The sequence below is a fragment of the Gopherus flavomarginatus genome, assembly GCF_025201925.1.
Source record: "Gopherus flavomarginatus isolate rGopFla2 chromosome 12 unlocalized genomic scaffold, rGopFla2.mat.asm SUPER_12_unloc_2, whole genome shotgun sequence".
Lineage (NCBI taxonomy): Eukaryota > Metazoa > Chordata > Testudines > Testudinidae > Gopherus > Gopherus flavomarginatus.
In genome coordinates this window covers 53,428-76,198 of record NW_026114605.1, presented here as the reverse complement: position 1 = coordinate 76,198, position 22,771 = coordinate 53,428, and the positions used below count along the sequence as shown (strand labels likewise).

At 50.3% G+C, this 22,771-nt stretch overlaps 3 non-coding genes across 3 annotated transcripts; all 3 read right to left on the bottom strand.

Moving 5' to 3' along the window:
• Nucleotides 1–7,012: 7,012 nt before the first annotated feature.
• TRNAE-UUC (transfer RNA glutamic acid (anticodon UUC)) lies at nucleotides 7,013–7,084 on the bottom strand. The gene has a single exon. It is a non-coding gene; the product is annotated as a tRNA-Glu (tRNA).
• A 6,925-nt stretch (nucleotides 7,085–14,009) lies between these two features.
• Nucleotides 14,010–14,082, bottom strand: TRNAI-UAU (transfer RNA isoleucine (anticodon UAU)). The gene has a single exon. It is a non-coding gene; the product is annotated as a tRNA-Ile (tRNA).
• A 5,034-nt stretch (nucleotides 14,083–19,116) lies between these two features.
• TRNAT-UGU (transfer RNA threonine (anticodon UGU)) lies at nucleotides 19,117–19,190 on the bottom strand. The gene has a single exon. It is a non-coding gene; the product is annotated as a tRNA-Thr (tRNA).
• Nucleotides 19,191–22,771: the final 3,581 nt, after the last annotated feature.

Sequence of the window (22,771 nt, the reverse complement as noted above, 5' to 3'; positions counted from 1 at the left end):
GTGTTTTCTGGAAGATCACCAATGGATTGTAGTTTACTCAGGAAGTCAGTGGCATCTCGAAGATAGCTGGGAGTGCTGGTAGCATAGGGCCTGAGGAGGGAGTCTACACAGCCAGACTATCCTGCTATCAGGGTGCCGTTGCCTGAAATGATGGGGCATCCAGGATTTCCAGGTTTATGGATCTTGGATAGCAGACAGAATAACCCTGCTGCTTTTTTAGCCTGCTGCTTCTCTGTCTGGGTTGTTTTTGTCAGACCTGGCACACAAAAATGGCATCACTGTGAGCGCCCACAAAGGCAAGATGAATTTTGGCTGCCTTGCTCAGCTTGACTTGCTTCCTAACCCCATTCCTGCCTTAGATCCTGGCTCACCTTGTGGCTGAAGATGGTCCATTGTCTCAAGTGGTGCCAGAGCCTGACACAGTGCCCCTGGGCAGCCTTTGCTCTGCACATGCTGACCATGCACATTTGCAAATACTTTAAAGTGCCTGTCAGTAAGTTCTGGGGACAGTTGCTCACCTTCAGAGGAAGCTCCCTAAAATTGGCCTGTCTCACCCAGTAGTACACTGACCTCTGTTCAGATTGAGCCAAAGAGGGCGGAGGGGCTAGCTGCTGTGGCCGCAGCTGCTGAGAGGGCAGCCACTGTTGCGGATGAAGCCATCCTGCAAGAACCTTCCACCAAGCCACTCACTGAAGATCGTGTAGGGTGTAAGGTGAGAGTAGAACACTTGAAGGGGGGGCCTCCCCCTTCCCTCATCATTGGCCATCCCATACCCGGTGCTGCACCCAGTGGGGTAAAAATAATACAACCATATCGGAAGACTCAGTTGCATTCTTTGTGGTTACCCCACCATTTCCCTTGGGCCTGACCTGCCTTCCAGCTCAGACACCACTGAGAGAGCCGTACAAGGCTTCAAAGCCCACCAAACCCAACCCCCCTTCTAATACGGCAGAAAAGCCACATGTCTCCTGACTAGGCAGGGATGTCCTATTACCCCACAGGAAGTGGAAGGCCCTCGTGTTCGGTCTCAGCAGCACTCATGGAGCAGGGGGAAACACATGGCTGAGGAAATTCCCCACAGCCAAAAGATAGATCTTGAGCATCACAACTTTGTAGGCTAATGACAAGGTCCACTTATGCCATTGGCTGAGCCTTTCCTCACAGGCCAGCAACCGCTTCTCCCAGTTCGCGTACCCCACCTCGTCCCCAGCCAAACGCTAGAAGGCCCAGCTCATCAGCCTGCCCACTCTTGCAGCCCTCCTCTTCCGCCCTGACTGATAGGGAGGAGTATTGAGCCTCCCTCCCTTAGGCCCTTCAGCATTCCTGTGGACACCAACACTGCACAAGTGACTTTGGGCCAGTAGGTCAGCCAATAGGGCTGCCTCCTAGGCCAGGCTGCAGCCCAGCTTCAGGACTCAGAGGAAATGCAGCTCGCATCCCTACCTACAGGACTCCAGGCACAGCCAGACTTCTGGATCAAACATCCCCTCTTGTGCTCAAGTCACAACAGCTAGCGGGCAAAAGACAGACTTTCATGGCCTTTGAGAAAGCAAGACAGAGCCTTGGAAGATCCAGTAGGGTTAAGTGCCACAGGAATTGCTCTCAGATCCCACTGAGACTTCAACTCATATTGAAGGATTCAAAGTCCTGACTGCTGGTCCTTACACCATGGGACCAATAAGGAACACTCAGACCTCTGCTGAGTTCTGGTAAGGATGACCCTGTGTAGGCAACCCTGCATTTGCTCACCAAGTTGTTCTGCAGCAGTTTGCTGCAGCTCCCAGAGGCCTTTCTTAAACCAGACTGAGAGACCAGTAGGCATGTGAGGAAGTTGCCCCTTCAGCCCTAGGCAATACATGGCCCTTACTAGGAAAGGAGAAGCTGAAGTCAAGGAGAGTCCTCAAGAGATACCTTCTGAAGATCTTGGAGGATATTACAGGGAAAACTGTCTTTTTCATTTACCAGTGACTTGAAGCCTAGACCCTAGATTAAAAGCCTGATGCTCTACCAACTGAACTAACCAGGCTCACATGGACAAATGGCAAATTTCATGCAGAAGAGAAATTAGTCATGAAAATGAGGGCAGGAAACAATACAGAAAACTTGTTACTCTTGCTTTCTTAGCAGTCCTAGCCCCAGCCTGCTCCTCCATCTGGCGCCCTGAGGCCTTATTCTTTCTTTAGTTAAATATCAAATCCAGGAGAAAACACAGTTATACAGAAATGTCATTGGAAATACAAAAATTAAAAAGGAAAATGCAATTCCCATCACTTTAGCGTATCTAGGCCATTCCTGTATCGAGAGGACCTGCTAAGGTCCGTGTGTGCTTATGAGAAACCTGGAGGAACTCATACCACAGCCTGAACATGAAACTCAACTGCTTCCAGGTGCCGCAGTAAAACCCTTTCCCTGCTGTGACTTTGAACTCCATAGGATTTTATGAAAATATGCTAATGAGTGTGAATATAAAGTAACTGAAATATGCTTCATGCAAAAGGTCTCTTGTAAGGTATCATTACAAAGCTTATAATCTACTGTGTGTGTTCATCCTATTTGTATGAACCGATCATTCCTGTATCTGAAACTAGAAATATGAACTATAACTCTGAGGTCCTATTGTAATGAGGCAAAGTGTGGGCCATTAATAGTGGTTTGGACTCTTGATGGCTCCCATTAACCAGAACAATTGACTGGAGATGGCTCTGTCCTGCACCATCTGTGAGTCAGGCCAGGAAGAATGAAGGCTTGGGGTCTCCCAGGACATGTGACCATGTCACCTGGTACAGGAATCCATCTTAAACCTGGGGCTTTTCCCCAGGAGAGAGACAAAAGATTCCTGCCTTGTAGCAAAGCTGTATAAGGGATGGAACAGGAGAAAGGTGGGTGCAGTCATGAGAAATCCCCTAGCTACCTTGAGCTGGAACAAGGACTATACCTGGTGAAAAGATTGGGCCCAGACAAGAAATAAGTCTAGTCTGCAAAAGAAGCGTATTGGAAGATCTCTGAGGGTGAGACTTGATCTGTATTGAGTTTCATGCTGTATTAGGCTTGGACTTGCATGTTTTTGTTTTATTTTGCTCTATGGAGAATACAAATGGCACAGAGAAGGAAAAGATAATGCCATAGAAAAGTCTCTGTGTGTGTGTTAGATGGCTGGAGGGTGTCTAGAAACCACTCTCCTCTAGTTTCTTTTCTCTGATTTCCTTTGGAGAATCTGAAGCAGGGAGCAGAAGCCATTGCTACCTCTGAGGCTTGAACTCATAATCTTCAGATTATGAGACTGACATGCTGTCAACTGCACTAAGAAGACTTGGTAAAGCTTTAAGCTCCGTGCATGTAGGACCCTCCTACATCGGTGACTGGGGCAGGGAAGGAGCCAGGGGTGTGCTGGAAGAAGCAGGGAGCTCTGGTGCCCACAGACCTGTCCTGGCAGCTTTCTCAGCAGCAAAGAAATCAATTTGCCCTGCCAGTGAACAATCTCCTGGAACTAATGGCAGCACAGGGGGGATGTTTCCAAGCTGTGCACCTACTGCCACATTTTAGAACTTACTCTCCTTTTCCTAGCAGGGCACTTTCCATGGGAATTCCTCAAAGCAAACTACACAGGTACGAGGAACAAGCTGGGGAAGGTACATGGGGAACAGAATCCAGGGCTCCAGATAAGGCTTGAATTTATAATCCCAGCAGCTTGCCCTTCTGCACTAACCAATTGCACCACTGCAGACGCTTTTTAGATGGATTTGGGAAGCAGGCAGTTCCCAGTGTCTGTGGTTCACACCTTTGCCTGGTAATTGAAAAGCAGCTGGTTCAAACCTAATTCAAGATGTGGCTTTTCAGTGATGAGACTCCAGTACGTTTTAACAGGAAGAAAATCTCCTCTATTCTGGTTTAGCCCCATTTGACTCCTTCTGCCCATCTTCTCTGTCCCCCCCAGTCTCTTTCCTTCCCCACTGGGGCCATGCAGAGAGGAGCTGCAGTCAGTCTCTGTCACAGAGAGTCTGTATCCTACAAACGGAGGAAGGGGTCACTCTAAAACATTGATAACGGGGAGAGGAGGGGTATGCGTGGTTAGGGGGAGAAAGGATGGAGACCTAACAGTGGGGCCCAGAGAGATTCCTCCAAACAGGGGAGATCCCCTGCTGCCCCCCATCTGCGGGAAGAACAACTGTGTGTGGGGGGTCTCCACATGCTGTTCCCACCCCAAGAGCCAACTGTGGCAATGGGAGCTGCAGGGCTGGAGTCTGTGGGCAGCAGTGCTCAGAGATGCCCCCAGCCCTCTGCTTAGGGGCTGCTGCCAGAGGAGGGTGCGGGTTGCTTTTGAGAGATGCCCGAGGTAAATGCTGCACCCTTCATCTTCTCCTGTACCCCCAACCCAGACCCCACACCTGCACCCAAACTCCTTCCAGGACCATGCTCCTGGCACATTCTTCTGCACCTCAACCACCTGACTAAGCCCAGACCCTGCACCCAAACTCTCTCCCAGAGCCCAGCCCCTCTCCCTCCCACACCCAAACTCCCTCCCAGAGCCTTAGGCAGGTGTGGGGTTGGGGGGCAGGACTTGGTCCCATTCTGGGCACCACCAAAAATTATACAAACCTGCCGCCTTTGTCCAGCCCAACCTTCTGCTGATGCACCTCAGCCCAGACCCGTGCAGGGTTTGAAGCTTCCATTGCTTAAATTCCAGGACACTGAGGGATTTCAGCTCCACTTTGCCCAGAGGGAAACTTCACCCCACTCCCAACCAGGTTCTTGTCCATGGGATCACTGTTATGGGGGCTGGGTCCCTCGGTGTCTTTTCTCTCTCTACGACAGGCCAGGGTGCAATAACTGGGGCATCAGAGCACCCAGGACCTTCTGTGGGGCTGCCATTCCCCTTCCCCTTCTCTGGTCTCATCTGTCATTGACTCCAGCCTTTTTTCTATCCATCCTCGGCACCTCCCAAGCAAGCTGCACTCACCTCAAAAAGACATAAAGTCCTGTGGCACCTTATAGACTAACAGATGTATTGGAGCATAAGCTTTCGCAGGTGAATACCTGCTTCGTCGGATGCATGTGGCGGAAATTTGCAGGGGCAGGTATAAATATGCAGGTAAGAATCAGTCTAGAGATAAGGAGGTTAGTTCAATCAGGGAGGATAAGGCCCTCCTCTAGCAGCTGAGGTGTGAATGCCAAGGGAGGAGAAATTGCTTTTGTAGTTGGCTAGCCAGGCACAGAATTCCCACTACATTCATCCGATGAAGTGGGGATTCACCCCTCAAAGCTTATGCTCCTGTACGTCTGTTAGTCTATAAGGTGCCACAGGACTCTCGCTTTTTACAAATCCTGGTTAACGCAGCTACCCCTGTGATACTCAAAATGACAGTGTCCCCTGTTGGGTGTACATCACTGACCTCTCTCCTCTCTGAGCACTGACTGCCCCTCTGTTTCCTTGCCTCTCAGTCTGAGCAGATGGGACCTTTCCCTCCAGTGCTGGAGGATTCGCCCTTCTCATCTACCCTTGTCCCAAGCAGCACAGCGAGAGGGAATCTTAAATGTACCAAGGTGACTTTGGAGCAGAAACCCCCCAGACCTTCCATGCAATTGGCACTTGCCCCTCACTGAGCAGGACTGAAACTGGTGCAGGGATACTGGTGGGCCACATCCCCTCTGGGCATGAGCAAAGCAGCAAGGTGAAAAAATGAACCTGGAGATTGAACCCAGGACCTCATACATGCAAAGCATGTGCTCTACCACTGAGCTACATCCCCAGATGGGCTGTGTTTGCTATGGGTTATACTCAGAGCCTTCCTGTTCTCACTGCATCCAGTGACCTATAAGCTTCACGAGAAGCCCATTCCCCTCTCTGAGGACCAGGCCTGCTCTCCTGGAGGTTACTTGTTCATAGGACTCACTTTGCAGCAGGGCAAGATTCTATGTGTGGGGCACAGAAAGTTTGTGCCCTGGACTCAGCGTGCAGAGATACACTAAGCCCTCTCCCCTGCATTGGGTGGTGGGGGTGCTGCAATCCCCTGCTGTAAGGTCATTGTGGGGGATGCTGTGAGCAGCTCAACACCTCACCCTGGTGGCAGAAGTGGGGGGCGGAGTTCTAGGTGTTTCCACCTGCCTGTGAAGTCCAACTTTCCCCAGCACATTCACTGCGGTGCAATTGGGTCACTGTTTCCATGGCTGAACAGCAAAGAATCACTCCCAGTTTCCCTTCTATCCGCAGCAGGATTAGCCTGTGTCAGGGGTTAATGAGGTGGATCTGGTTGTAGATTGTTATTCATTCCCCACCTAGACAATTCACATAGTCCCTTTCCTAATCAAATCCCCAACACCTCAGTGATCCTGGTAGCAGGGGTTGGGTCCTGAGACTTTGAGGATCCTTTTTACCCTTCACCTGGAGTGAACTCAGCTTTTCCCCCATCCCAGACAATCCATGAAATAACAACAGGAGCATAAAGAAAGAGGGGAGGGAACATCTCACTGCCAGGGCTGGATGTGCCCAGGGCCCCAACTCATCCATTGTTTCCATGGAATTTGGCCCCCTGCTTTGCACAAGGGACAGAGAAAGATCTTGCTGTTCCTTTGTCTGTGCAAGGAAAATTGTACTTCTGTATGAAAGAGAGGAGGGAAATGGCCCCATGATGAGACAATATCCTCAGGATTAAGACCTAAGGACTCAGGCTGAGAACTGATAGAACTCCACTCATCTGGGATTTAACAAATTGTCTTCCATGGAGCAGGGCCAGATCCAGCATTTTTGCCCCCCCAGGAGAAAAAAAAAATAAAAAAGCTGCAATCAGCAGCAGCTCTACCTCTGCCACTTTTGGCAGTGAGTCTTTCCCTCCAATGGGGACTGAGAGGACCCAATAGCCACAGAAGCCTCCCCATTCCATTGGTCATCTCTAGGTGCCTGGAGCCAGCCCTGCCATGGAGACACTGGGAAGATGGAGGAATGAGGAAACAGCCACAGATTTATTTACATTGCAAGTGAAAAATAACTGAAGCGTTTTTTTAATTGAAGTCACTTTTCCCTGACTGGGAATTGAACCCAGACCTTGGTAGTGAAAGTGCCAAATCCTAACCACTAGACCACCAGGGAGCTGATAATGTTGCTTTTTTTCTCACTTATGCTACACTTTCTTAGGCTACTTTCTATCCACTTTCTGACAGTACTCCATTGTCCACTCCCTGAGGGGTTAAGAACAGAGAGTACAGGAACCCCTGTACTCTGGGTCACAACCTCAGCCCTACACAAGCCACTGAAATAAACTCTAAGGATGCTTCCTCCAGCAGGATCACAGAGCCACGCAAAAAAAACCCAGGAGGAACAATCCTCCTCTGTCTTCATTTACCCCATCGCAACCCTCTCAGCAGCCGACTCTTGCAGGAAGGACACTCAGATGATAGGAGCTCTGGCATAGAGACCAAGGGAGGGGTGTTGCTTCCTCTCACTGTGAGCTGATCGCAGTCTGACTCCGTGCAACAGGGCTCTGAACTTTGCCATCTTGTGTGTTCTGAGAGCAGAGCTCCCTGGACCCTTCTGCTGAGAGCATGGTGATTGCACAACAGCTGCAAGGCCTTTTTCCCTCTCCTTGTCCTCCTTGGCTTCCCCAGACTTTCCTCACAAATGGTTCTATAAGGTGCTGAAGGGATCTAAGGACCTGCAGGTTTCCCTCACCCATCTCTTAAAGCAAACAGTGATTCCCTTCTCTGACACTCCTGGGTCTGGGCTTCTTTTGAGTTTTTCCCAAGGGGAGGCCTGATTCCCTGTGAAAATGTGTGTGTGGCACCAGCTTGTCTGCCCCCTCTCTGGGAACCAAGCAACTTTTTCAGACTCTCCCCCACTAGATGAGTCCAACAGCACCTCCCCTTGGTGGGAGAATCCTAAATTCTGACCTCCAGCCCTGGTTGCTCTGACCAGCTGATGGCGGCAGCATGTTAAATCAACCCCAGCTCACTGGGCTAGAAAGCAGCATCTAACCAGCCTAGTGACAGCTTTGGTTTGCTCGCTGGAGACATAACAAACCAGGAAAGAAGGCAAATGTCAGGCTACGTCTACACTACAGGATAAATTCGAATTAGCTTAAACTGATTTTATAAAACAGATATTATAAAGTGGATTGTGCGCGTCCAGACTAGGAACATTAATTCAGTGGTGTCCGTCCATGGTCCGAGGCTAGCGTCGATTTCTGGAGCAGTGCACTGTGAGTAGTTACTGTAAAATAATGACGCCAATAACGTCGATTTGCGTCCACACTAACCCTAATCCGATATAGTAATATCGATTTTAGCGTTACTCCTCTCGTTTTGTAGGAGTAAAGAAATTGATTTAAAAAGCCCTTTAAATCAATTTAAAGAGCCCTTTAAATCGATATAAAGAGCAGTGTAGTGTGGACGGGTGCAGCGTTAAATCGATTTAACGCTGTTAAAATCGGTTTAACAGCGTATTGTAGACCAGGCCTCAGACAGGGAACCTCAGTTCACAAATAAACACCTTCAGGGAACCTTCTACACTGCGACTGGGCAGTTGACTGACTTTAAATCTAGTTAGCTCTGTTGGTAGAGCATGATGCTCTTAATCCCACCATCATAAATTCAAGCCCCATGGTGGGTGGTCGCAACAAACCTTAGGTGTCACTCTTCTGCTAATACTCACAGATCAAAATGAAACAAACTCTCTGTTCTCTTCAGCAGGTCATGTTTCTTCCTCTCTCTTAGCTTCAGTAAAACATGAAGAGAGAACAAACTGACATTTGCATCCTATGTTAAGAGGGTATTTTCTCCTCTTCCATTGTACCCCAAGCAAGAAGAGAGGATAGTAACCATTTAACGGATGATTGCAGAGGGAAAAGTTTGGTCTTTATAAATAGGACAATGATCAATTGGTCTCTATGTCCACTGATGGTAGGACAAGAAGTAATGGGCTTAATCTGCAGCCAGCGAGATTCACGTTAGATATTGGGAACAGCTTTCTAACTCTGAGGGTAGTTAAGCTCTGGAATAGGCTCCCAAGGGTGTCTGTGGAGTCTCTGTCCTTGGAGGTTTTTAAGAACAGGTTGAACAAACCTCTGTCAAAGATACTCTGCATATACTTGGTCCCATAGACAACCTGCTCTGGCTCTGGTTCACCTTTGCCCCCTAACTCTGCTCCCAGCTGTCAGGCTGCTTCCAGCCCATCCACCCTGCTTACTAGCTCCATGGTCATATGTAACCCCCTTTGCCAGCACACGTAGCCTGCACGAAAGCTGCTCCTGCCAGCTGTGTTGGTGGTATAGTGGTGAACATAGCTGCCTTCCAAACAGTTGACCTGGCTTCAATTCCCAGCCAATGCAATAATGGCTTTTCTCTTTTGTTGGTTCCTTGTCTAGAAGTGGTTTAATTTCAGTCACATTGTGCTAAAATCACATTATCAATAGAATGAAACAATAAATGTGTCAAAGCCCAGCAGGTCACACAGGAGGGAGGAATACAAGGGGCTGGAATGTGTCATCTGAGAAGACAGAACACTTGGAACCCTGCATCTCCCACCTCCTGGCCTTCTGTGTTATGATTCCAGCTGTGTGCGATGTTTGTATCATGTTCCTGCATGATGGGGAAATAAAGTTTTGAGTCAGTTTTTGCTCCTACAGATTCCTTTGCTGTTACAATTATATTGATATGAACAAAAGGAAAGCGAAAAAACAACAACAAAAACCCCACCCAAATTGCACTACAGTTAGGGAAAGAGAAGATCGGCGTAAGCCAAACATTTCAAAATAAAAATTAATACTAAAATGGGAGCCAGGAGAAAGAGATCAGGTATGTGGAGATCCCCTTGATATTTGAAACCTATAACTACCCAGCTTTCTGAACACCTGTGATGAGCAAGATCGAGTTGGGACATCTTCAATCATTTATTGTCTCTCTGTGTTCTCTGTCTCTTTCTTCTCCCCCCATTATTCTTCTCCAATGTCTCTGCCTTTCTCCTCTTGCTCCTTTTCCCAGTGCCCATTCCCAGGAACTCACACTCTATAGCATTTAGGAAAATCCAGTTTCATAGATTCATAGACTCTAGGACTGGAAGGGACCTCGAGAGGTCATCGAGTCTAGTCCCCTGCCCTCATGGCAGGACCAAATACTGTCTAGACCATCCCTGATAGACATTTAAATATTTCACTGGCTGCAGCCACAAAGCGAGAAAACTTACACTTCTGGTTCAAAGTCAGTGCACACACACAAGAATCAAAGGGCTTTTAATTCCTTAGGTTCCGCCACCATATGCTGCTTCCATTTCATTTCAATCTTTTCCCAAGATTTCTCATTGTGCACAGCAACATTACACCCTTGGGAGAGAGTGGAGCAGAGGCTGCATTAATTTAACCTACAAAAACCAAAGAAATGGAAATGTAGATTAGATTAAATAGAAATGTACTCTCCAGGTTCCTCCAGCCCAGGAGCTGGCAACCTTTCAGAAGTGGTGTACCAAGTTTTCATTTATTCACTCTAATGTAAGGTTTCGCATCCGGTAATACATTTTAATGTTTTTTGGAAGGTCTCTCTCTACAAGTCTGTATATTATATAACTAAACTAGTGTACTGTAAAATAAACAAGGTTTTCAAAATGTTTAAGAAGCTTTATTTAAAATTAAATTAAAATGTTGATCTTACGCCGCCGGCCCACTCAGCCTGCTGCGGTCTGGGGTTCTGTTCATCTAGGCTGGCAGTGGGCTGAGTGGGGCCTGCAGCCAGGACCCCAGCTGGGAAGAGTCTGTCAGCCAGAACCCCAGACCGGCAGCGGGCTGTGCGGGGCTGGCAGCCAGGACCCCAGACTCAGTCCACTGCCACTCGGGTTCCATCCGCTGGCTCCTGGCAGCCGGGATCCCGGCTGCCGGACCTGCTCAGGCCGCTGCCGGTCTGGGGTCCTGGCCCTGCCCACGTACAGTGGGTACCTACCTTCTCCCTGGTTCTGGCCCATTCTCTTCCTCTCTCTGCACTGAGCTGAGGGTGGGAGTGGACCGAGCACAGGGCTGGGGGTGAAGGGCCTGGCCAGGAGCTAGAATGAGGGAGGGAGCTCAGGGTTGGGGCAGGAGGTTTGGGAGTTGGGGCACTTACCTGGGGAGCTCCCATTTGACATGAGGGATGCAGGTGGGAATGTGTGCAGAGGGGTGCAGGAGCTCCCGTTTGCTGCTCAGGGTGGGGATGTGCGGGGTGCATGGGATGTGGGGAGGCTGGGGATGGGGGTGCAAGAGTCAGGGCTGGGGGCATGTGAAGGGGTGCAGGTGTCAGAGTAGGGGGGCTGGGTATGTGTGAGGGTGCCAGAGTCAGGGCTGGAGTAATGGGGAGGTAGAGGAGTGAAGGAGTCAACAGACGGCTGGGTGGTACAGGGCTCAGGGCAGGGGCCTGGGCGGGGTGTGGGGGTGCAAGGCTCAGGGCAGGAGCCTGAGGGGGAGGGGTCAGGGCTCCGGGCAGAGGGTGGATGACTTCCTCCCCCAGAACTCTCATCCCCCCGCTCCTTGTCCCGACTACCTCCTCCTAGGATCCCACTCCCTATCTAAGCCTCCCTGCCCTATGTCCCCTGACTGCCCCCATAGGGCCCTACCCCCTACCTGTCCCCTGACTGCTCCAACCCTTATCCACACCCCTGCACCCAGACAGAACCTCCCGGACTCCCATGACTATCTAACCGCTCCCCGCCCCCTGACAGGACCCCCAGAACTCTGGACCCATACACCCCCCCACACTCTCTGCCTGCCAAAACCACTCTCCATACCCCTACCTCCTGACAGCCCCCCTCAGAACTTCAGACTCATCCAACCTACCCAGCTCCTTGTTCCCTGACCCCCCCCAGAGCCCTAACTGTGCCCCCAGGACCCTCCTTACTCCCTGTTCCCTGACTGCCCTGTCTTCTATCCACCCCCCAACCCCTAACAGATCCCAGGACTCCCATGCCCCATCCACCCCCCTGCTCCCTGACTGCCCCCTCCAGAGACCCCCACCCCAACCAGCCCCCCGGGATCCCACGCCCCATCCAGCTCACCCTGCTCCCTGTCCTCTGCCCCCTGCTTACTCCAACCCACCCCCAACCCCAGACCCCTTACCATAAGGCTTCCCGCTCATTCAGAGCCCTGCCGCAGTGCACGCAGCCCTGCCCCTCAAAGTGCTGCGCGCAAGGTGGCAGGGCGCCAGATGAGCGGGGAGCATCTTTCACTCCCCGCAGAGCCAAACGCTGCCCCGCAGGAGTGCGGAGCCCTGGCCCCCAGAGCGCTGTGCACTTGGCGGCAGGGCTCCGGGGGAAGGCAGGGGAGGGGCCAGTGGGTTACCGCGCCAGCAGGATTTTTAACGGCACACTGGAGTCCCAGCAGGCCCCAGCGTGGCATTAAAAATTGGCTCACGTGCCATAGGTTGCTGACCCCTGTTCCAGCCCAACCTTCTGCTGATGCACCTCAATGCACAGCTATGAAGGGTTTGAAGCTTTCATTGCTTAAGTTCCAGGACACTGAGGGATTTCAGCTCCCCTTTGTTCAGAGGAAACCTTCACCCCACAAACAACCTGGTTCTTGTCCATGGGATCACTGTAGGGGGCTGGGTCCCTGTTTGTCTATTCTCGCTATCTAGGACAAGCCAGGGCGCCTCTACAGAAATCCATGGCACACCGACATCTTGAATACTGCGTGCAGATGTGGTCACCCCACCTGATAAAAGATATATTGTAATTGGAAAAGATTCAGAAAAGGGCAACAAAAATGATTGGGGGTATGAAGCAGCTTTCATATGAAGAGTGATTAATAAGACTGAGACTTTTCAGCTTGGAAAAGAGATGATAGACGTCTATAAAACAATGATTGGGTTGGAGAGAGTAAATAAGGAAGCGTTATTTACTCCTCTAGACACAAGAACTAGGGGTCACCAAATGAAATGAAGAGGCAGCAGGTTTAAACCAAACAAAAGGAAATATTTCTTCACATAACACACAGTCAACCTGTGGAACCCTGGGGCACCTAGGATCGGCCACTGTAAGAAGACAGGCTACTAGGCTACATGGACCTTTGATCTGACCCAATGTGACCATTCTTATGTTGTGTACTTATGAACTGGGATGTATGAGCACCGAGGGCCCTCTGTGGAGCTCCCCTTCTCCTTCTATGGTCTCATGTTTCATTGATTCCAGCCTTTTGTTCTATTCATCATCGTAAACAAGCTGCCCTCACCTCCTGTCCCCTCCAAGGGCCAGTGTCCCCTGTCTTGTGTAAATCACTGACCTCTTTCAGCACTGACTGCTCCTCCATGTCCTTGTCCCTCCCTCTGTGCTGATGGGACCCTTCTCTCCAGTCCTTCCTCATCAAGCAGCTCAGTGGATGGGAGTCTTAGAGTCACCATGGTGCTTTAGGAGCAGAAACCCCCACAGAGCTTCCATGCAATTGGCACTTTGACCTCACTGCTCAGGACCAAAACTTGTGCAGGGAGACTGGCTGGGCCACATGCCAGCTGGGCATAAGCAAAGCAGCAGGGGTGAAAGACAAATGTGGGGAGTGAACCCAGGGCCTGATACATGCAAAGTAGGCACTGTACCACTGAGCCACATCCCCAAACAGACCTTCTTTGCTGACTGTTACACTCAGAGCTGCCTTTTTCCAACGCATCCAGTGGCTTATATGCTTCATGGGAAACCCTTTCCCCCCAGTCATGCTCTCGTGCAGGTTGCTGGTTCTTAGGGGTCACTTTGCAGCAGGGCCAGATTTGATGTGTGGGGCAGAGAGTGTGTGTGCCCTGGACTCAAGGTTAGCTCAAAAAAAAAAAAAAGGCAAGAGAAAAACTGCTGTCTGGCAGCTAAATATGCTGGACAATGGATTGGGATTCTTCTACTCTCAGATTTGTTATGGAGCGGGCGGTCTCCCAAATGATGGTCTGTTCCTTCCCTCAAAATGCTGGCTAAGCTTCTCCTTTTGAATTTAAAGCTCCATGAAAGGGGAAAAAATAACGAGGAAGAAATCATAAAAGCTATGGATGTATTTGAGAAAGGACTTGGAGCAATAAGAGACCAGTATTGTTTCTACCTGGTTTTGAACCAGGGACCTTTTGCATATAAACCAAACGTGGTAACCACTACACTACAGAAACTGGCTAATGTGAAACCTGGAGCCCTTTTCTAAGGCTTTCTCAGTAGCTGCTACACCAGCTGATTTCCCCTTGATGAACAGGGAAACAAAGGCCATCAAGAACGTATGTTTTTTGGATAAGCCAAGAAAAGGGAGTAGCATTGTGCCCCTCAGGTAGGCCCTGTTCATTTCCAGGTCAGAAAGCAAAACTCTTCTGCAAGCATATCCAAAAAATATTGTTTCACTTCACTTCACTTCAGCAGTACAGTTGTGTGGCAATTAAATGATGACTCTAAAGTTTCATAAAAGCAAAGAACGCTAAACACAATAGTGTGGGAAATATGGATGTATCTCAGAAAATGGCTTGGAATGAAGAAAGACAAAAATTGATCGGTCGAGAGAAGAGGCCCTGTTTCCCCCTGGTTTGGAGCTTCTCTCACAACTACTGGAAGAGAAAAGCTAAGCAAATGGTGTTCTATTGTTCCAAAGGAGATTGAAGTGAGGCCATTATCTCCCGATAGAATTAAATGGTAATATCAGGAGTGGGATTTGAAACCATGTCTCTATGCAGAGACCAGAACACCCAAGAGATAGGAAAAAAGAGTCTTAAAACTAGCACTTTAGACCAATCCACCAGCCTAATGCTACAAAGAACATGACTTATCAACCCTAGTTTTCATTAATATTTGATTAATTATTTAGGAAGGTCGAGATGGCACATCTCTTTCAACTCCTAGAGACCTTCCACAGCACAGCTGATTTTTAGACACACTCACCCGCACCTAAAGTTACACGTTTCCTGGAGCTCCATGAGTTCTGCGGTGTTGTAATCTCCCTGCTCGCGTTTTAAGTGAACAAAAGATGGGTGCTAGCATTCTGAGACAGTAATGGTGAACCTCAAAATCCTGCCTTGTGGGCCAGACAGTTAAGCAATCAGCACCCATAACCTCTACCATGATAGCATCCCATCTGGCAACAACTCACTGCTCAATAGCTCGGGTGTGAAATCCTCATTTCTTTGTTGTTCTGTCACTGTAGTCCCCACTTTCCTATTGCTTGTCTGTATAATCTCTATCTGGTTCTGTAACCGTTTCTGTCTGCTGTATAATTAAATTGTTGGATGTAAACCAATTAAGGTGGTGGGGTATAATTGGTTAGATAATCATGTTACAGTATGTTAGGATTGGTTAGTTACATTTCAGTAAAATGATTAGCTAAGGTATAGCTAAGCAGAACTCCAGTTTTACTATATAGATTGCAGTCAATCAGGAAGTAAAGGGGGGAAATGGGAATGGGGTAGGGGAACTGGAATTATGTTTTGCTAAGAGGGGAATGGGAACAAGGACACAGACAAGCCTCTGTGGTGTCAGAGCTGGGAAGGGGGATACAGAGGAAGGAAACTGGAATCATTGCTTGCAGGAAGTTTACCCCAATAAACATTGAATTGTTTGCACCTTTGAACTTCGGGTATTGCTGCTCTCTGGTCATGCAAGAAGGACCAGGGAATGGGAGGGTGATGGAATAAACCCTCTAACTAGTACGTTTTTCAGGGTGTAAAAAACCCCAGAGCCAGTATAATTAAGCTGACCTAAGCCATGGTTAGATAGTGCTAAATGAAAGGAAAGATTGTTCTGTCAATGTAGCTATTACAGGGATGGAAAACCCCTCCCCTTACTGTAGCAACTGTCTACTCCACAGTGCTACAGCAGAATTTTAAGTGTAGACAGCCTCAGAGTGAGACTAGATCTGGTTCCATGGATGCTCAGGCAGCATCCATGACAACAGCAATGACAATACACTAATGCTTCCGTAGTTGGAAAGATTTGAACCTGTGTGGGGAAACCCCCATAGATTCCTAGTCTGGTGCCTTAACCACTTGGCCACAACTACTCAAAGTGCAGCTGTTCCCCTACACAATGTTTCTATTCTCACAGACTTGTCACTTCAAATTGCTCAGACCAGCTCCCCCAGCACACTCACGGCTGTGCATTAGTGTAAATGTGTCCATGGTGAACAGCAACAGTTCCTGCCCATTTCCCTTCCAGCTGGAGCATGATTAGAGTGTGTTTGTGGCTAACGACATTGCAATAGATTGTTGTTCATTCCCCAACCTGACAATTCTGACAGTCCCTCTCCTATTCAAATCTCTACCATATCATTCCAATAGCCGGGAGCAGGATTTCTCTGGGGCACTGAAATGTTTCAGGGGATTGCTGTGTGAGCCCAACCTCGCATTCCATCCCTGATGTTTCATGGACTGACAACAGCAGCAGAAAGAAAGAGCCGAGCCAATATCTCCCTGGCAGGGATGCAGGTGGCCACGTCCCCTCTGTCTGACCATTGCCATTGCAGGACAGAAGAGTTCACTGGAATCGAATGCCCTGGCTCAGACAAGAGACACGGGGAGGTTTTGCTGTTCATGAATCTGTGCAAAGGAAATTGTGCCTCTGTGTGAAATTGAAGAGGGAAATGAAACGTCCACATGGTGGCCCAGTGTCTTAAGGAATGTGGGCAATGGAGTCTGGCTGAGAAATGATTTAACAGGAATTTATATCAATGTATTGCCCTGATTAAAAGCTATGGCTGTAAGGCAGCCACTGTTGTTAGTACTGAACCTTCATGGAGACACTCGAGTGCAATGTTGAGCTGGAGCCGGTTCCCACAAGCTCCCAAAAACCGGTTGCTAAAATTAGACCTCTGTGGAGAACCGGTTGTTAAAGGGCCCGGAGGTGGACAAAGAACTCCAGTCCGTGGGCCGGATCATCCTGTTGCTCCCAGGATTCCCAGCTGGGGAGGCTGAGGCTTCCCGGGCCCTTCCCTGGCTTCCCCGCAGCTGCAGCGTGGCCAGCTGCCGGCACCAGCTGGGCAGTTCAGCTGAGCTCGAGAGTCGTCCTGCTGCCGCTTTTTAAGACACCCGGCAAGGTGCGTGGGGGATCCTCCTGCCAGCTCCACAGCTGGTCAGAGGGAAGGGGAGGGGGCAAGTGGGGCAATTGGCCCAGGCCCTGCAGGGGCCCCTGGCTCCACGCGGATGTCTCTCCCGGGCCCTCCCCTGCTTCCCCCACCCCGAAGAGCTGCAGCATGGCCAGCAGCTGGGCAGCTCAGCTGAGCTCTGGGCTGCCTGCAAGGTAAGGGGGCTGCAAGCTCTGGGGCTGTGGGGGGGGTGAGCAAGTGGGGCTATTTGCCCTGGGCTCCTTGCCCCACGAGGATGTCTCCCCCCAAGCCCCCCACCCCTCCGCAGAGCTGCAGCATGGCCAGGAGCTGAGCAGCTCAGTTGAGCTCCTGAGTTGTCCTGTTGCTTTGAGCTGCTGGCAAGGTAAGGGGGGGAGGGGGCTGCAAGATCTAGGGTTGCCGGGGGGCAAGTGAGGCAATTTGCCCCAGGCCCTGCAGGGGCTCCCAGCCCCATGGGTATATCTCCCCTCCCCCAGCCCCTCCTCCACTCCCCCCCCATTAAATCAGAACTTTTTATAGGGAACCAGTTGTTAAGATTTGGCAGCTAATCACTACCCGAGTGGGTGTCAAGTCCATTGCCTTAACCAGGGGTAGTCAATTATTTTAACAAGATGCAAATTTCTTGGTCAAGGTCTAGTCAATGTCTAGATGACAGAGAAAATAATACACTGATGATAATAAGAAGAATATAGAAAGATTTTGCAGTCACTATGGACATTATGATGATTGTTTTGTGTTTCACACTTTATATTTGACACCACCGCCGCCTTTCCCTTTAGTCTTGTAGTTTACCAAGGGTAAAACTAAACATCTCTTCAGATCCAAGGGAGTGTTTGTGTTCAGTCCTGTTAGCTACACAGGGGTTTGATGTAGCTGCTTTCAATCCTCCAGCTCTTCCAGGATAAGTAACATTTCAGGGTGTCACTGAACTGAAGGAGAGAGGTCATTTTTTGACAGAAGACACCTCCTCTTAAAGGTGTTTGTCTGGCTGGCAGCCCTGGTTCCCAGGTCTCTCCTGAGGGAAGAAAGTTTCTGTGCAAAATACTGAAACTTTTAACAGAGAGGAGGGAAAGGCGATGGCCACATGGGGGGCCAGTATGTATGACACCATGGTTCTTTTATGTGGGATGACTCTGAACATTAACTGATCTCCACTCCCTTGGATTTCAAGAGATGTTTAGTTGTGCACTTAGGAACCTGTAAGGCTGAAGCAATTTTATGGATGGTGCCACTACGGTGGAAGGGTTTTTTAATGTTGTAGAAATTGTTAAAAACACCAAGCTTAAACTGGAACTGCCTGTTATTAAAAGCTGGTTTCCCCACGTCAGTTCCAAAAGCTCTGCTAGAAACACCCTGGGTTCTCTCCTGCCTCGGTGGGAACTAGAGGGAATCATCCCCTGCTGCTCTTGTCTCTAGGCTGATTTTTCTGGGGAGGGGATGTGGAATTGATTTGTTCGCTGTTGAGAAGGGAGCCGGGCCAGTTCTCAGGGAACCAGAACTCCCAGCATCTTCCCAGCCCAACCCAGGCTGCTGCCCTGTCCCAGCCTGTTCCCCTGGGGCCCCTGCATGTTTGACTCTAAAGCAGGCTGGGAGCAGCAGCTGAGGCAGAGGACAGCCTGGACCGGGCAGATTGAAGGAGTCTAAACAAGCAAAAAACGTAAAATGGCAGTGAGGTATTACCTTGGACTTGACGGCATTTCTCCATTGGTCTGTCTGCTTTGGGGTAGGGACAATAACATGTCCTGCTGCATTCGTTATTTCAAAAGGCAATTCAGGATTTTCATTCTCACACATGGTGCACAAAGCAGGACTCAACCTTTGGCATAAACTAAACAAGCTGCTCACAGATTCTGGCAGCCACAAGGAGCAGTTAAGTGAGAGCTCAGACCTGCCCCTGTCCCAGAGGGAGAGTGTCATCTATGTGGGGACTGGACCACTGACCTACCCGCTCCTAATTCCCAAACTTTCAATAACTCTATTATCAGTACCTGTGAGTGTTATTTAAACCATAAGAATAACCACACTGGGCTAGACCAAAGGCCCATCTAGCTCTGAATCCTGTCTTCTGACAGTAGCCAAAAACAAGTGCCCCAACAACCAGTCAACAAGGCACCACTGGGAGTTGAACCCAGGATCTCCTGTTTACAAAACAGATGTTTTAACCAGCTAAGCCATGGTGCCTGTGGGTTGCTAAAACCCACTGTCTGCCCACACCAGACGCCCTGCCATCGTCATTGGGGCCTGACAAGCTTTGTTTGTGTTTGGATTCTGCAAGGCAGAGGAGCAGGTGATGTTGTCCTTACAAGTTGTGTGTGAGTGAATCTTTGGCCAGGTCTGCACTGCAAAGTTGTTTCAGCAGAATTATATTGCTCAGGTGTGTAAAAAACACAAGGCTACCTTGGTCAGCAGCTTGTGGCTGGTGTACAAACTGCAATGCCACGTCTGGCGACAAAACTGCCCTGTTTTGCTGACAAAATAAAACAACTTCGATGGGAGGTCTAGAGCTTTTTGCAGCAAACTTAAAGTGACAGAGTAGATGCTGCTGTTCATTATATCACCATAACTGGACTCCTCCAGTATCCCACAATGCCTGCCGTGAACTCGCCTGCCCTGCATTCCTGCTACAGAGCCATGGGCCCCTCCCCTTTCATTGCTCTGGGAAGTTCTGACAGCTGAGCCTGCTGCTCTGCTCTGGCAGCCAGGAGCAAATCACTGCCGTGGATTGCTGCTCTCTCCTGCACTGCGAACACAGAGCAGGGTGGCGGGAGCTTCCTCACAGTGTGAGGGGGCCACTGGCATCCAAACTGTGACACGCCCAAGACATCCCTTCCCTCGAGGAGGGTCTTACCTTCTAAACAGGGAAGGCTGTTTTCTCGTAAAATCAGGAAAAGGGAAGGAGAAAACTCAAAAGAGGTTCCTCCTGGCGCTCACATACGTGAAACTAAATACTCTCTCAGTCCTCAAAGAGAGACCTTGAGAAAGAGACTTGCTGAAGAAAAGCCACAGGCATCTCTGAGGTTTCCCTGGCCCCTTGCTCCTGTCCTGCCTGGCTGATGTCAGCATCTCTCTCTGAGGTCACCACCTCCCCACCACCTTGGACCAATAGTCTCAGGTCCTGCAAAAGGCCTTTGTGATGTTGTCACGGAGTCCCCGGGCGATGCTCTGGAACTGCTCCCCACCAAGCCAGGCAGGACTTTGGGGAGCCTCCTCTCCCTTGGAGCAGACTTGTTCAGGGCAAGAAGCTCACACGTCTTCACCTCCTGGGTCTCTCCTTGGAGCATTCAGCATCCTCTGCCCCTCCGTGCGCTTCCCACAGCGAGCCCGCCTCATTGGGGTCCTGGGGAAGCCACCGGGTCCTGCACCCCCACTTCGCAGTCAGACATGACTCTTAGCCAGCCAGTAAAACAGAGGTTTATTCGATGACAGGAACAGGGTCTAAAACAGAGCTTGAAGGTACAGCGAACCGGACCCCTCGGCCGGGTCCATTCTGGGGGTCAGTGAGCCAGACCCCCACGTCTGCCCTCAGCCAGCTCCAGACTAACAACCCCTCCCAGCCCCTCCTCTCTGCTCAGCCCCTTTCCCAGGCCAGGACGTCACCTGATCCCTTTGTCTCCAACACCTTCAGCTGGCACCTTTGCAGAGGAGGGCCCAGGCCATCAGTTGCTAGGAGACAGAGTGGCAGGCATTTAGGTGCACTGGCCCTTTGCTCTGCCAGATACTTAAGAACTGCCATGGGGCCACTGAGGCACCAACACAGTATTCAGAGCAAACATTAAGAACATTCCCAGTTCGTCACAGATGTCACTGCCACATCCCTCCCTTGCTGTGCTAATGTCCTTCTCCTGGCCAGGCACTTTGGAGGTTTGAACTACTCCCTGTGGATCACCCTACTCAAAGAGCGTTCGTTCTATGCAGTAAGCCGGCTAGACAGTAAAACATCAGATGCTGCTCCCAATGCTACACTCAGTTTTTCAGAAATTAGTCGACTTAATGGCCAGAAGAGACCGTTGGAGCATCTAATCTGACCTCCTGCATATCACAGGCCTCCTGTATGACACAATAGCTACTTTTGGGGCAAACACATTCCACAAAGCCATCTAGTCTTCATTGAATGACATCAGGAGATGACGAATCCACCACTTTCCTTGGTAGCTTGTTTCTATGATGAATCAGCCTCGCTGTTGATTATTTGTCCCTTAAGTGTAAAATGAATTTGTCTCTTTTCACCTTCCAGCCATAGGGTCTTGTTATGCTTTTCTCTGTTAGATTAAAGAGCCCTTTAAGAGCCAATATTTTCTCTCCATTAAGTAACTTCAATGAAGTCACCTTTCAATCTTCTTTTGATAAGCTAAACAGGTCGAGCTCTTTCAATAGCTCACTAGAAGGCATATTTCTCCAGCCCTTAGAACCTCTGGAGGGACTTTGCTACAAACTGATGCTCTCTACAAAGGACTGAATGACCCGTCCCAGCTGTGGATGGACTTCAGAGACTTGATTTGAACCTGTAGAGTTTACAGAGGAAGCTGTGCGGCTCTGTCCACGATGGCTGAGAAACGTCAGGTAATTGTTGCCTTTTGTAACTTCCACAGGAGCCCAGCACAGACAATCTGGAGAAAGCGGCAGAAGCTATGCGGCTCTGTTTGCCCCAGAGCCCCACGGGGAGAATCTAGAGAAAGGGGAGTCATTCTTCACCTGTGCTCCCAGAAGAGCTGCTAGGACTCCTTCCTTTTCTACGCTCTCCCTCCCAGCAAGAAATGTTATCAAGGACCAGCTTTAGGGGAACTGCTGCCCTGGGCAAAACGTGTACTTAGGCACTTCCCCATCACCCCTGGACGATCGCCCTCCCCCTTTACCACTAGCTCTGCACTCCCAACCCTTGCGCCTCCTTCACCCCAACTCCTGCCCCCTCCTGTGCCCTAACCCCTACGCTGTGTCCCCTTTGCCCTTAACTCCCACACTCCCCTCCTGTGCCACCAGCCATTGCCCCTCTCCTGCACCCCCTTCACCCCTAACCCCTGCACCCTCTCCTGCACCCACGGGGGACACTGACCTGTGTGCATGGAGCAGCTGGCATTGCTGCCAGCTCCCCCCTGGAACGCTGCTCCTCCATGGACCCCTAGGGGCTGTGGAGGCGAGAAGCGACATCATCCGAGCTCCCTGCATCCAGGTCACTTTCCTCAGCCAGGCTGCATAAGGGGAGGGCAGAGAGCAGCAGCTTCTGATGCTCCCCTCACAGCACAGCCCAAGTGGGGAAAGTGACCAGGACACATGGAGCACATAGTGTTGCTCCTCGCTCCCCACAACCCTCTATGGGGCCATGGAGGAGCATTGGGGCAGGGGAGAACAGTGAGCACCTTTGCACTGGCACATAGTGCCCTTTGACCCCCTGGAGCCCTGGGCGGCTGCCGGGGGGCCCCATCCCTAAGGCCAGCCAGGCTCCCCAGCACGAACAGCAGAGAACACAGGGAGACTGGCCAGACACTGAGCAGTAGTAGCCTGGGCGGCTCGTAATGGAGGCTCGGGGGTGGGGCTCAGCCTCCCCAAACCTTGCGTCGCCAAGGGAGCAGTGAGGCCCATGACTAGGCCAAATTGGGCCCTGGCCAAATTGGGCCCCCCTGGAAAAGTGTGCCCCATGTCAGCCCCAGGGCTGAAGGAGCTCCCACTCCCTGCTATGGCCCGGGGACTGTAGCAGGGGCACAGAGCTTCTCTGGTCTCAGGGAGACAGTGGTGCAGGGGTAAAGGAGTGACAGGGTGGGGCCAGC